The sequence below is a fragment of the Ruditapes philippinarum genome, unplaced genomic scaffold (assembly GCF_026571515.1).
Source record: "Ruditapes philippinarum isolate M1 unplaced genomic scaffold, ASM2657151v2 ctg650_1_1_1_1, whole genome shotgun sequence".
NCBI classification, from domain to species: domain Eukaryota; kingdom Metazoa; phylum Mollusca; class Bivalvia; order Venerida; family Veneridae; genus Ruditapes; species Ruditapes philippinarum.
Window position 1 is genome coordinate 121989 of NW_026860878.1, and position 14374 is coordinate 136362.

Consider the following 14374-nt stretch of genomic DNA (forward strand, 5'->3'; position numbering starts at 1 on the left):
ACAATATACTTCTAGACATATTGCAACAGAAACTAAAATATCCAGTGTCTATTTGAATTAACATTAACGTGACACTGTTAAAAGATATAATAGGTGTGTCTATAAGTTTTCTACTAAAGTTTTGAATTAAAACAGATTCTTAATAAACTATAATTTAGATTTTGTTAAGTAATCGTAAATTCTATTTAAAGAGATACTATGCTCAAATTTGATTAAAGAAAATAGTGATAGTAGCATAATTGCTACAAAGTCTCTTTGTAAACTTAAAATAAACATGTTTTAAATTAACAGGAAGTAGATATTTTACACACTATACGTGGTCATAGTACGAATATATAATGTCATTAAGAAACTAACATATTTTTAGGAAAAGACCAACATTTTTGAACTGTTACATGCAACACAGTTTCCCATACATGGTTTATTCATTATTCTATTCATAAAGACATATTCAGTAAGAAATAAATATATTTCAATAAGGTTCTGTGAAAAAAAATACTGAAAGGATGAGCATAGTATATCTTAAATACTGTATAATTTTGTATTAAAATGTTTGACGCAGTCTGATGTGTGTGTGTTTTCTTTTTTTCTTTTGTTTGTTAATTTTATTGATGTTTATTTTGTTGTTGTTTTTTGTTTTGTTTTACGTCGCAGATTATGTCATATAGCGATTTTTCAGCTTTACTGCTCGGGTTTTTTCTTTTTGTATTAGGCGGATAAATAAGTTACACATGCCTTTTTAATTTCTTCTCTGTACCACTTTATAAAATATTACAGTTTTATGCGTGAGATCGCATATTTGTGTTAAATTATAATGAAACGATTATGTCGAAAGGTCTGATGCAAGCATTTTAAATTGAGAATTATGCATAGAAACGGTGGAAAAAATATTTCGTGGGTGCTCAATATGCTTAGAGTAAAAAGCAAAGTTAATGCAATAATTAACGTTTGATTAATGATTTAATTCCGCATAAAATTGAATACTGTTGAAATACAGCGTTTTTGAGACATCATGACTTGATTATTTACATATAAAAGTCTAGTGCCATTGGAAAAATGCAACCTTTTGGTGATATTTTTGATGGGGCAGTTTATTAAATACAGAATGTGCAGACTGTCGGTCTTCGCAATTCTTATTAACCGTGCTGGAAGCCTTTCTTTTAATATTCCTTTCAGATACTTGATAATGTTTTTTTCATAGGAATTTCATTGATTAACATGTCTATATATTACAATTTTATTCCAAAATGAATTCATATGACGCAGGATTGTTTTGAAAATATAATGTCACGTTAGCATTTATCCTTTAAGTAAGAATAGACAACTGTCTTGTTATTTCGACGATGATGAAAAGTCGAAATTATGATGGAGGAAATAAGAATTTATATCGAGTTTCCACCATCATGGCTCGTTATTTCTACTTTTCACCATCGTATTTTCCACTTCTTATCATCGTATTTTCGTCTTTTTATCATTTTGGCTTTGCTATTTCGGTCTTTTACCACCATATTTCCAGGTTTTCGTCGCTTCGTGTTTTGTGTTTGTCACGATGGTCCTAACGGGACATCGTATAAAGTATACAATGATCTTTAGCATAATTCCACGTTTCAAAATCATAAAATGCTACTTAAAATAAAAAAGATGACCAATTTTGATTCAAATGAATTATAATGGCACCATTTATCCCAATGACTTTTTATCTTGTCCGTATAATTATAGAATTTTCAAAAATTCACTCAAAGAGCATGAATTCAGTCGTCAAGGAGATTAGCCAATGTAAATTTGGATCTTAAACAATTAATTTTAATTCATACATCAAACATAAAGATTTAAGCCATGTCGCATGGCAGCAGAACATAAAACATCAATTAGCAAAGTAAACAAAAGAGACAATTATTAAAACATCATCAATATGTTGTGAACAAAAACGAATCTGTTGATACATAAACAAATTTGTTATTGTTCTTTTTATATTCATTCTTTATAAAGCGATGATATTTCGAGAAAGCAACGAAGGCTGCAAGAAAGAAACAATGTAGTAACTAAGCATTCAATGTAAAAGATAGAAAGAATATATTGATCTTTTTTTATTTTAGCGTCATTCATTATATATTTTCTCTATTTTTCTTCAGATATCATAGAAGTGATTTCCCCAATTCAAAATTTCAGGAAAAGTCCAAATCTAGTAATTGTATGAACTTGTATAATTTATTTTATATTTGGCTTTAAATTCTTAACTTCATTATACATATTCAAAATACTTCTTGTATCTCATTTAGAATTCAATTAATATACTACCATCAACGAAAAACACATTTCGTTTTAACATTAGCAAATATCTTTATAATCATTAGTCAATTCGTTTTGTCGACTAATGGGTTCTTCATTGAACATATATTTCAAGAGATTCTATCACAACTTTAATTGTTAAATGAAATCCAAATGTCTGTTTGAAAGTCAAATTACATCTTTCTTTTCAGAAATGTTAAGAATATTATCAATACCACTGATAAATGTAATGACCTGTCGATCAAATACTTTATGTAAAGGGAGATCCTTGAGAAGAAATAGAACTTTTTTTTTAAAAAAAAGGTGAAAACTAGAGAATTTTGTAAGAGATAATGTTAGGTGCAAGATCTCAAGTCTTCCAGCACATATGTTGTCTCTTTTAATCAAATGAAACAAGTAAATGTTAATAAACAATTCTAATATTTTATCAATTTGGTAACACAAACTTGATAAATCGATTGGTCAGGTTTTTTCTATTTAATACTATACCTCATCTGACTATTCTAACTGATTATCACCACAATCATTATATTGTCGACTCTCTTAATCGAGGTTCAATAAAAACGACTGCAGAATTTCTAATATGATTAATAAAAAATAATTAAACCGTAAGGCCCACAGATACGTTGCTTGGTAACAAACCGCAGAGCTGTATAACAACTATGATTATAAAATTAATGCAATCAGGGAAAATACATAGATTATAGATTTTAAACGGAAAATCTCTGGCAAAAAAACTGATATGACACAATGAATATTGAGTACTGATATCAAAATAAAGTTAAAACAACATATTTGCCCAGTCTATTTAATTTGTCATTTGCAAAATAATTGACAAATGGAACTTTCGCTCACTATGTGAAAGATCAAATAAAAAGATTATTACTGCTACTGTCAAAATTCTGGCTGATGTGTTGTTCATTGTTGACCTATTTTGCAGCTTTGTTTACATTGATAGTGCGTCCATATTTTACAAAAAACATACATACTGCATTGACGAAATATGTAATGCAGTTGTTTCGAGAGACCTACGTTACACAAAGATGCAATGTATCTGGAAATTCTCACTTGCCAGGTGGTCGACCTTTTAACCACTTTCTTACAAGCAGGGGCCTAGAGATCAGAGCCAAAAAATCGATTCCTTTAAACATTTGTCAGAGGTTATATTTATCGTAATCAAATGGAGATTTATAAAAAGTGTTATATTCTATGAGTTTTTATATACACATTGATTTACATACATTGTCTATAAACGTTTGTTTTCCTTTTGGAAAATTTATTTTGATTCTATATACTTTTATGGACCCTTGAATTATTATTCATTCTCAATGTATTTTATTAGTTTATGATTTTTCAAATTGCAACATACTAAAGAGTATTTGAGAATGAAATCATCCAACGCTATTACACATTTGCAAAACAAAAATCAAAAATATACAGTCACTTTTATTTCCTTTCTAAGCAATAATTTTCTAGGATATTAACGAAATATTTCAGTTCAATTTAAATTCCCACTATAACTGTTTATGTATTATAACAATTAATTATCAATTAATCGGTTACGATTTATTTCTTAATATGTTATTCTAAAATAATGTTTTAAAATTTGAAATGACCTTTGTTTTAATCGTTGTGTAACGCAGTTAAATATATCATAATTATATAGAAATTTACGTCCAAACTATAAATAATACTGACAAACTAAACTATAAGTGGAAATTTTAATTTGTATATTGTCAGACATGTTAGTCAGATGATCCGTGCTAAATGCAGAAATGAATATACAAAAAAATCTCCTGACAATTTTGTTTTAATACCTTTCTAAATAAATTATGTGTTATTTGCTTATGTGTGTTTTGACCTAAATTAATATCTGTCTATCTGTCAAAAAGATAAAAACAACAATTCTAACGTTTACAGTAATCATAATACAGTATACCCTTTCGAACACACTATATAGAACATGCTATGATGGCTGAAGTAATATTGTTCGGCAGCGAGTTGTTCTTGTGACATTTTGTGTTATAAAAAGATAGTCTTTCTTTTTATGTGAAGAAAGTGAAGAATATACTTAAATGGATTAAATTATAAATTATTTTATTGCTCTTGTAATTTGTTATGTTTTTTTTTCATACCGGTGACACATGCAGAAAGGAATTTGGTTTCGTGCGCATGGCAATTATGGCCAAAAAAATGCTTCAATATGTTGTTTTTTTTTGTTGAAAGCAGACATCAAAACGTCTATGATAGACACTTTAGCAGAGGAAGATTTATTTGAATATACCATCTTCGGAGAGTTTTCGTGTACATTGTGACTACTAGATTATCTGATAGTTTGATTTTTTCTGTTTCGAGACAAAAATGACGGTGTTCTATTTGATAAACAGTAACATGAAAATATATAAATGTACCCAAATTTCTATATACATCCTTTATTCCATCAAAAATCCTAACAAAGAAAATGCTCACCTTTAATATTTCCGGTGAAAAGAAATCTACTCATGGTAATCTGTTTCTATAACACTTTCCTCAAACGTTTCTGTCAAATGGCAAAACAATTGTATGTCATATGAACTTGTTAGCACATTTTGTTTGTTATATTTTGGAATCAATGCACAAAAGTTGCCCACTAATATTCATTGATAACACAATTTCATTTCATTCAAGTCAACGCAGCAAATATTTAATAGATAAATCGTTGTCTCTAAAACATATTCTGTTTTGATATTAATATACAAAGCATAACGTGTATCCTTTGGAAATGATTAAGATACATTATAAAAATCGACTATTTAATTAACGTTGGAAAGGCTTGCCCTGTCCTGTTTTTATTTGGGGTCCGCCTGGGCTCCTTGCCATTGGTTCTTGTTGCTGGGTCATTTGGGCGTTGCGTTCAATGAACGCCGCCTTTCCTTGTTGATCTTGTTTATCATATTTTTTGAAGATATATCGAGTCAGTATATTATAGACCTTTACTTTTACTGATTTCTCGGTTTCTTGTCTCTTATATTTGATAGAAACAAATTAGTTTTAATTGCTTTCACTAAAAATTTAATTACCTAAAATAAACAGAACATTTTCTATTATGCATTGATTGTAGGCGAAAAACTTGGCATCTTTCAGACAACCGTTGACAATTTGATAAATAATTATACATATACAAAGAAAATTCTAATATGAACCAGTTAGCCAGATAACATAATAATTTTATATTAAATATCTATTTTTCATCTGATTTTAACGGATGTTTAATCATTTTAACAACATTTCGAATCTTTACAAACAATATAATAACTAAGGTAACTCGAAATCTAGGTTAAATAAAATTGCCAAAGAAAGATTAAAATCACGATTAAAAACTGAAATTTGATAACAAACTTGATACAAAAGACAATAAATTGCATAAATACAATGAAAAGGAAAGGCGGCGTTCAGTGAACATAATCCTCACACGACCTAGCAACCCAGGATTACCGGCAAGGAGCATAGAAGGACACCAAACAAAAATTGGACAGGATCTTCGTCATTATGCAAATTAAGCCGCCTTGCCATTCGGCATTACTTTTATATAATGAGCGAGTGAAGTAGCGCACATACAAAGTATCGTGAACATTTCTCATTGACTATCAAAATGTATGCTGTCGTTGTAGTCACTTGTAAACAATAATTTTAGGATCTCTTGACTTCCAGATTTTTATACATCACAACAACAGGTGTCAATTGCTGTTTGGCAACCATCAAATATTGCCCCGTACTTCACTTCAGTGTTGTTATATTTTCTTGTCCTTCGGAATCATTGATTTTGGCACTTTTAAGTGTTGAAAATTAATTACCGCTTCAGTCGGTGCTAGGAAGCGTTAGGGATGTTGCAAGTTTTCATAATCCCTCATGTACAGGCTCAATCAAAGTTAGTCTTTATGTAATTTTGCTGTTTTTAATGCTTCCGAGGAATCACTTTTTCCAGATATTTTTACATAACATACTTAGTTGCAATTAACAATGATTATTAGTTGAAATAATAAAATCAGGTAAAAAGAAACCCTACAACAGTTGTGCTGAAGCCAAAACAGACCTTCAGAAATTTCTAAAACGAAATTAGATTGTCCGTAGATCAACTGTTTATATAGACATGAAATCAGCAGAAATTAAAAAAAATCATATATACAAAATAGATTTACATCTATAAATAGGACTTTATTATTCTCGTTTTTTTAAAGAAACAACTAGACAATCTTCAACAAAGGAAGAGCTAGAACTATAAACTATAGTGGCCGGAAGTACATGTATCCATTTTAAAACCGCGAGAAATTTTACCGTCAGAAAATAAAATGTCGCGGACAACTATTAAATTATTTTATGTCGAAATTGTATAAAATGTCACATATTATAGAAACTCTTTGCTGTCACACTTGTGTCGTTAAAGGTCGAGTTTTACTGCTGTTTATATAGTAGACAAAGCCATGCAAATATATGCATTCTTGAGGTATACGATTACGGAAAATATAATTCGCGAAACATAGTAGGAATGCATACCTTGTAAAATTGGGATTGAATATAAAGCCACACATGTTTATGCCGTTGAAATTTGCTGTCAGTCGCCACATGGTTGAGGAGCAAAATGTTGCGGCCTATTATTTTTCCCCTCGACTTTTTGTAGACAATCTACAATAATTGCAAAAATATAGTGGATTCATTTCTGTTCCTTTTAAAAGATCAACGAGACATTAAATGTAACCAAACCATGGACGCTAGCTGCCACTGAAGTCAAAATGTTTCTTGCTGTATCCAATAACTGTTACAGAATATCGAGTTGTTTTACGTTCCCTGCAACATTTTGTATGATTACGGCAGGAAATGTCGCGAGTTTGTAAGTTACCTGCGACATGATAAAACGATAACAGTTCCAACAGATTTGATAAGGCCGCATCTGTAGTCCCCGACTTCTTTATAGACAAAGGATACAATATAGAGTCAAACCATGGACGATACCTGCCACTTGAGTCAAACTTGTCCTTACTGTTTCCAACAACTGTTATAAAAATCGAGTTCCCAACGACATTTCATGGTAAAATGATAAAATTTCTCGCTTGTTTTAAATGGCCACAATCTGCCACCATAATCAACAAAGAAAATATCAAAGTCGGGGGAGGGGGGAGGGAATTTATGACTGTGAGCTAGATATTTGACTTGACAAGCACACCACTTCATATGAACAACCAGCAGAGGTATTCTCAAAAAGGAATATTTATTAATATATATAACAAAAACCCCAGGAACGCCAATTCATCGTTATTTTGTGTTATCATGTTTTCTTAGATAATTGTAGGTTTCGAACTAGTTGTTAAAACGAATGACAGATATTCGTTTACATTGACAACTTTCCGTTTCTTAGAAAGAGGGACAACCAAGATAAGCGAAATAATTATTGTAATAATTATAACACTTCTATTTATTTCATTACAAAACTGCTTTATTAGACTGGATAATGACTTTATCTGATTCATCTTATCTCAGTTTTCAAAATACTTTTATTAAATTGTCCGGAAAAAGTTATCACCTGAAGAAAGTTGCGCTGAATGTTTAATTATTAGTCATAAAAATATATAAATATAACAAAATAAAATTTTGCCTTCCATACAAAATACGTAATCCGATAAGTGTAATCTCTGCTTCTTTTTGTATTCAGCCCTTCCCTGTTAATTTCACAGGAATAACAACAGATAACAGACGGACTTAGTTCGAATAAAAAGATATACACATTTCTTGGGCATAATGGGTCTTTTTGTATATCAAACATATAAAGAACATCGGATAGACAGGGAATGCAGACACAACTGACAGTATGTCAGTTTTTGAAAAATATTAATCGTTATATAGCAAGAAAAAGCAGGAACAACGTTCACGTCTTAAAGATCCTGTATGTAGTGATCAAAGTGGTAAACCAAACTAAGTGAAATTATACATATGTACATATCATGCAAATAAAACAATTTTCAAACATCAAAGAATATGTAAAATACGTACTGCAAATATTTGTGCATATTATATAATCATTAAAATATATGCATTCATTTCTTATTGTAAAATTTGACTTTAATTTTATAAAAAATGAATTTTTATTACGTCCCTTTATTAACATGAAATGTTAAATTCGGTAATATCTTTATATATAATGCTTTTTGGAACCTACAATATTGATAAATCATAATTTGAGGATCATATTTATGATTTAAAACCACAAAAATATTGTATTACAGGATCTTAAAATGAGCAAATGAGTAAAATGCATATTACATTTGTACAATTTATTATTTTACTATGAAATAAACTGTCAAGGTTGTGATGCGCTTAATTTTGTCATACCACATCGATACCCATCGTGAATATAATAAAGGGCCACGGATGCGCGAGATCAACACTACTCATCTATAAGATAAAATGTTCGGAACGCTTCAGGTGGAACCTTGACACTGATGACTTTGACAAATTTCCTCTTGATAAGAAAAAAATTAACAAGAGGTAAGTTATACTCTAAATTGTCTTGCAGAGCCAACAAGTTAACAACAGTAAACAGATACTGTTCTTTACAAAAGAAATGTCTTTTGTTTTAAAGTACAACAAATTTGTTCAAAATAAGGATGTCAATCAAGTTTACATTGAAAAAAAAAAAGATTATGTTTTTATTATCGCGGGACCATCTTATTGAGAAAACACTTAATTGTCGTTCCAGATGAGTTTTATGAACAAAATTATACCCAACGAAAGAAAAATATAATGCGACATTTTGCTCGTATCCCATTTAATAGAAATTTAGTTCAAACATTATTTAATATAAAACAACGAATCTTCCGCTGGTGAACCACGTGCTGTTCCAATTGATATAATTTTTTATCAAATCCTATCAATTAAGCCTTGTTTTCGTTTCAAGAAGAAAAAAAACACATTGCATATCGTATCCCATATAGACTCGTTTTCATTTTCAGTGTTCAAAATATCTATATCAAATGCATATGATAATGTTTAATAAGTTTTTTTTCAGAGTCAAAAATACCTTAAGAACTCCATCAAGCCTTGTTTTCATTTTATTTTCAGTGTCCAAAATCATGATACATGTAGTACTTGAAATAACAACGTTCCATCAAAAGTCAAAAATAGAGGTGTGAAATAAATAGGTTCATATGCATTGTTGAGAAAAAATATTTATTTTTTGAACTCGCACGCAAGCAAGCACTATTTCAAATAATAGTTTTTTTACTCCTCCAAATAATAAAATAAAGTCACGGAGCGTGACAAGAAACTGTAAAAGCGTGATCGTTTACCAACTTTTTACTTGCTTAACAAACTATTTGCAAAGTCGATAACTAAGTTTGAAAACAAATTTGAATCCGATATTCTAGCACTATAACTCATAGTGTTTTATCTTGGACAAAAATAAACAGAAAGACTTGAGTGCACGAAACAAACATCATGACAATAACCCTTGAGAGTTAACCTCTTTAAAACGAAAATGAGTATCTTGTTTTATTACATAAGCTCTTATTTAAGACAATTTCGGGGTAAATTTTAATGTCCCTAGGGATTTTGCTTCAAAACAAGATGAATATATAGGATTAAATACTGAACACTAATACAATATTGTCAGAAAAGTGCATAAAACATGATAAGACATGTGACGTGACGGAAATTAGAAAAAAAGAAACCAAACAATTTGTTGAGCCGTCAACATCATGCCTTAAACATATTGTTAATGTCATCACTGCTGAACATTCTCCACAGATGAATATAAGTAATCAAACTAGCTGTACATGGTGCTGGATTCCCACTCCTTATCTCTTTAACAAAGTTAAAATTACACGTAAAAATGAATTAGCTTCCTTAAAAATAAAGGTAATTTACCCCAATGTATATCATCATCTGATATAATGTATAATGGTATCAATAACGAAATGTTTGGGGTTTTTTTTTGTTGTTTTATTTTATTTTATTTTTTTTTTTTTTGTTTTTTTTTTGTTTTGTTTTTTTTTTGGGGGGGGGGGTATAGGTTTGGTCAGCGTCCGTTTAACTAATTTCATTTTTAGTATTCTGCCCATATTATACATGAAGTTGCAAGGCTATGTCAAATGTAAAACTTTTGTTGTGTGAAGAAAGAGGCTACTATTCATTTTTGAGCACCATACTGATAGATTGGACTTGTACATAACTAAGACCTATATTCACTCAAACACATTTGACGCCTCGTTCAATAAAGTTTCTGAGAGCAATGAATTTATATGTTTATGTATTAACAATAGAAGTTTATGATACCCCACCTTTTCACTTTAAAAATAATGCAATTGCTTTAATTTGCTCATTAAATCCTACTGAGATTTGATTATCGCCACAAGTTTGATTATTTAGATTATGGATAACGTGCATTTAAGATTCACACAGCATTTCTGGAAAAGCCTATTTGAGTATATGTAAAAAAAAATTGTTATCTTTTTATTGCTTCATTTTGTTCTAAAGTTTTGTGTTTCCATTTTCAACTTCATTAATATATAAACTAAACTAGCATATCATTTTCATGTATTTATATTTTGTTGAAATTTAAGAAACAACTATAAAGCATTGCAGACAGTTTGATTTTAATCATAATGAAATTTATTGAGGCAATTCTACAAATTAAATGAGACAAATACCAATATTTCATGCGCGATGAACCCATGGTGTAATAAAGTCCCGTATCTATAATAATAAATATTAAACTTAATCGTAAGGATAAAAGATAGCAAATTGATAATAAAATGTTTTGATAAAAGCCATTGTTTGCAGAGGATACTGGCTTAGAATTACTTTTGTGTTTTGTCTTTTATAATAACATACAGCAGTGTATGAAACAGACACCTTAATATTAATAATTTTGTATCAGTCGCCAATGCGCCCGCACAGTGATAACAATTTCAGCCTTTGATCACGAATTCATTTCCCCATAAATCAGCGTTTAATTCTTAGCTACTAAAGGATAATTTTAATATGAAGACCTATGAAACTGGAATTATTTTAGGCCAAAAAGAGGGAGGGGGTCGATATTATTATTATCATGAGCATATTGTGAAAAATGGCCGTTTTCAATGAAAAGCCACCTGTTATAAGTTCAAACTGCTATAAAACTATGAAAAATGCCTCAATACTAATCAAACTTGGCACAATTGTTGACCATTGTCTTTGTAACGACGTGCTCAGTCTTAATTTTTTCGTTACCATAACAACGAGGGGACATCACAAAATTGCCAAAAATCACTATTTTGCCTTGATATTTTCCATCAAAATCTATTTCAAAGTGCTGCAACTTCTCAAAGGCTTTTCAGCGTTGGTTACACGTTACCTTATGACCGCCCTGGGGTCATTTTTAGCCTCTCACAAGTCCAAAATTTTCTTGGCGATGAGGGGGGACTACCGCCCCCTTCAAAACCCGAAACAAAAGGAGGCACACCCCCTTCTGGCAACCCCTGATGTATCTTTTGGATGGGGGCGGCGCCGAAAAAGTGCTCACTTTTTTTAGCAACATTTCTTAAACGAAAACATGTGTTTGGGGCCAAAATAGGACATTTTTTCACTCACAGGAGAGTAATTATGTGGCTAGAGGGACAATAGGTAACTGTTCTTTCTCTTTGATGTCATTCATTCCGTAATGCTTTTATGTGGCTATTTTCTTTGTGTGGCTAAAAAGAACAATAGAGAGAACAATAGAGTAGCCACATAATTACTGTCCTGTGAGAACGTCCGTCCATCCGTCCATCCGAATTTCGTTTCCGGAGTAGTTCTCTGCAACTACTGGCTGGAATTCAACGAAACTTTAAGAAAATCATCAATATCAAGAGGAGATGCGCATATCGTCGGCTTGTTCCGGTCAGACCCTTTAACTCAGAGTTATGGCCCTTGATTAGTTATGCAGTATGCATATAGAGTAAAAATCGTTTCCGCACTACTTCTCTACAACTACTGGCTGGAATTCAACAAAACTTAATGGGAACCTTCAATACCAAGTGGAGATGCGCATATCGTCGGCTTGTTCCGTTCAGACACTATAACTCAGAGTTATGGCCCATGATTAGTTAAGCAGTATGCATATAGAGAAAAATCGTTTCCGTGCTACTTCTCTGCAACTACTGGCTGGAATTCAATGAAACTTTATGGGAACCATCAATACCAAGAGAAGATGCGCATATTGTCGCCTTGTTCCGGTCAGACACTATAACTCAGAGTTATGGCCCTTGATTTGTTATGCAGTATGCATATAGAGAAAAAATCGTTTTCGCGCTACTTCTCTGCAACTACTGGCTGGAATTCAATGAAACTTTATTTGAACCTTCAATACAAAGAGAAGATGCGCATATAATTGCCTTGTTGGGATCAGACACTTTAACTAAGAGTTATGGCCCTTGATTAGTAATGCATTATCCATATAGAAAAATATTCGTTTCCGCGCTACTTCTCTGCAACAATTGGCTGGAATTCAATGAAACCTTATTTGAACCTTCAATACCAAGAGGACATGCGCATATTGTCGCCTTGTTCGGGTCAGACATTTTAACTTAGAGTTATGACCCTTGATAACTTAGGCAGTATACAACCAGAGCAATAATCGTTTCCGTGCTACTTCTCTTTAACTACTGGCTGGAATTCAATGAAACTTTATGGGATACTAAGAGGAGATGTGCATATAGTCGACTTGTTCCGGTCAGATACTTATAACTCAGATTTATGGCCCTTGATTAGTAATGTAGTATGCATACATCTCATTGACATTTCCAGATATTACTATTTAACACAGAGTTATGGCTCTGTTATTGCCCTGAATATTTATCAGATTCAAAGAATATTACTGTTTATGCCATGATTAATATATAAATAAAGACTTATGGCTTCAGTTGTTGTGTTAATAATAACCAGTACTCAGCGTGGGATATAAATTCAACGAATTTGCTTGTTATATCGAGTTTTCACCATCATATTTTCGTGTTATCGTTGTTCCCGGTTAATAGAATGCCGATGGCCATAACGGGATTCTGTAGAAAGTATATACAATGATCTTTAGCATAATTCCATAACAGTTGCAAAATCTTAAAAATGCAACTTTAAAAATGATGACAACTTTTACTTCAAAGGTGTTAAAATGGCATCCATTATCCTTATGACTTCAAAAATACTCTAAAATAGCATGAATACAAACGTCAAGGATATTAGCGAATCTAGATTTGAATCTAAAACAATTTATTTAAAGTCATACATCAAACGTTAGGCTTTTAGTCATGTCGCATTGCAGCAGAACAGAAATCAACGATTAGCAGAATAAATAAACGAGACACTTGTTAACAAATTATCAATATGTAGTGAACCAAAACGAATCATATCATATGAAAATCTGTCGCTATTATTTTTTTTATAATATTATAAAAAATATTATTTTGATAAATCGATTAGTCAGTTCTTTTTTTCTTTCCAATACTAATAAATCGTCTGTCTATTCTAACTGATTCTGACCAAAATCATTAAATCGTTGACTCTCTTAACCGAGGTTAAATTAAAACGACTGCAGAACTTTAATACGATTAGACCCACAGATACGTTAATTGGCAACAAACCAAATATAATTATACAAAAATATTGCAATCAATGAAAATACATTGTAGATATATATAAAAAATAAATGTCCTGAAATAGATTTTAAAGGAATTTTAAAGGGAAGAAGACTGATATAAATATACAAGTATTAAAGTACATTTAAAAAGCAGCCTATTTTCCAAATCGTTTTTAATAATTCATTGAATGTTTGCAAAATAATTGTCAAATGGAACTTTCGTACATACGCGACAATGTGAAAGGTACAAAAACATGTACATGTATTTCTGTTACAGTCAAAATACAGACGGAATAAATTGTTCATTGTTGATCAAGACCAATGCACCGATTTTGCATCATTGTTTACAATTTTTACGAAATATTTAATGCTGTTTTATCGAGTGAGTTGTCAAATTAATTACACAAATATTCAAATGGAAACTCTCAGCCGGGCGGCGTTCGACCTTTTAACCACTTGCTGACA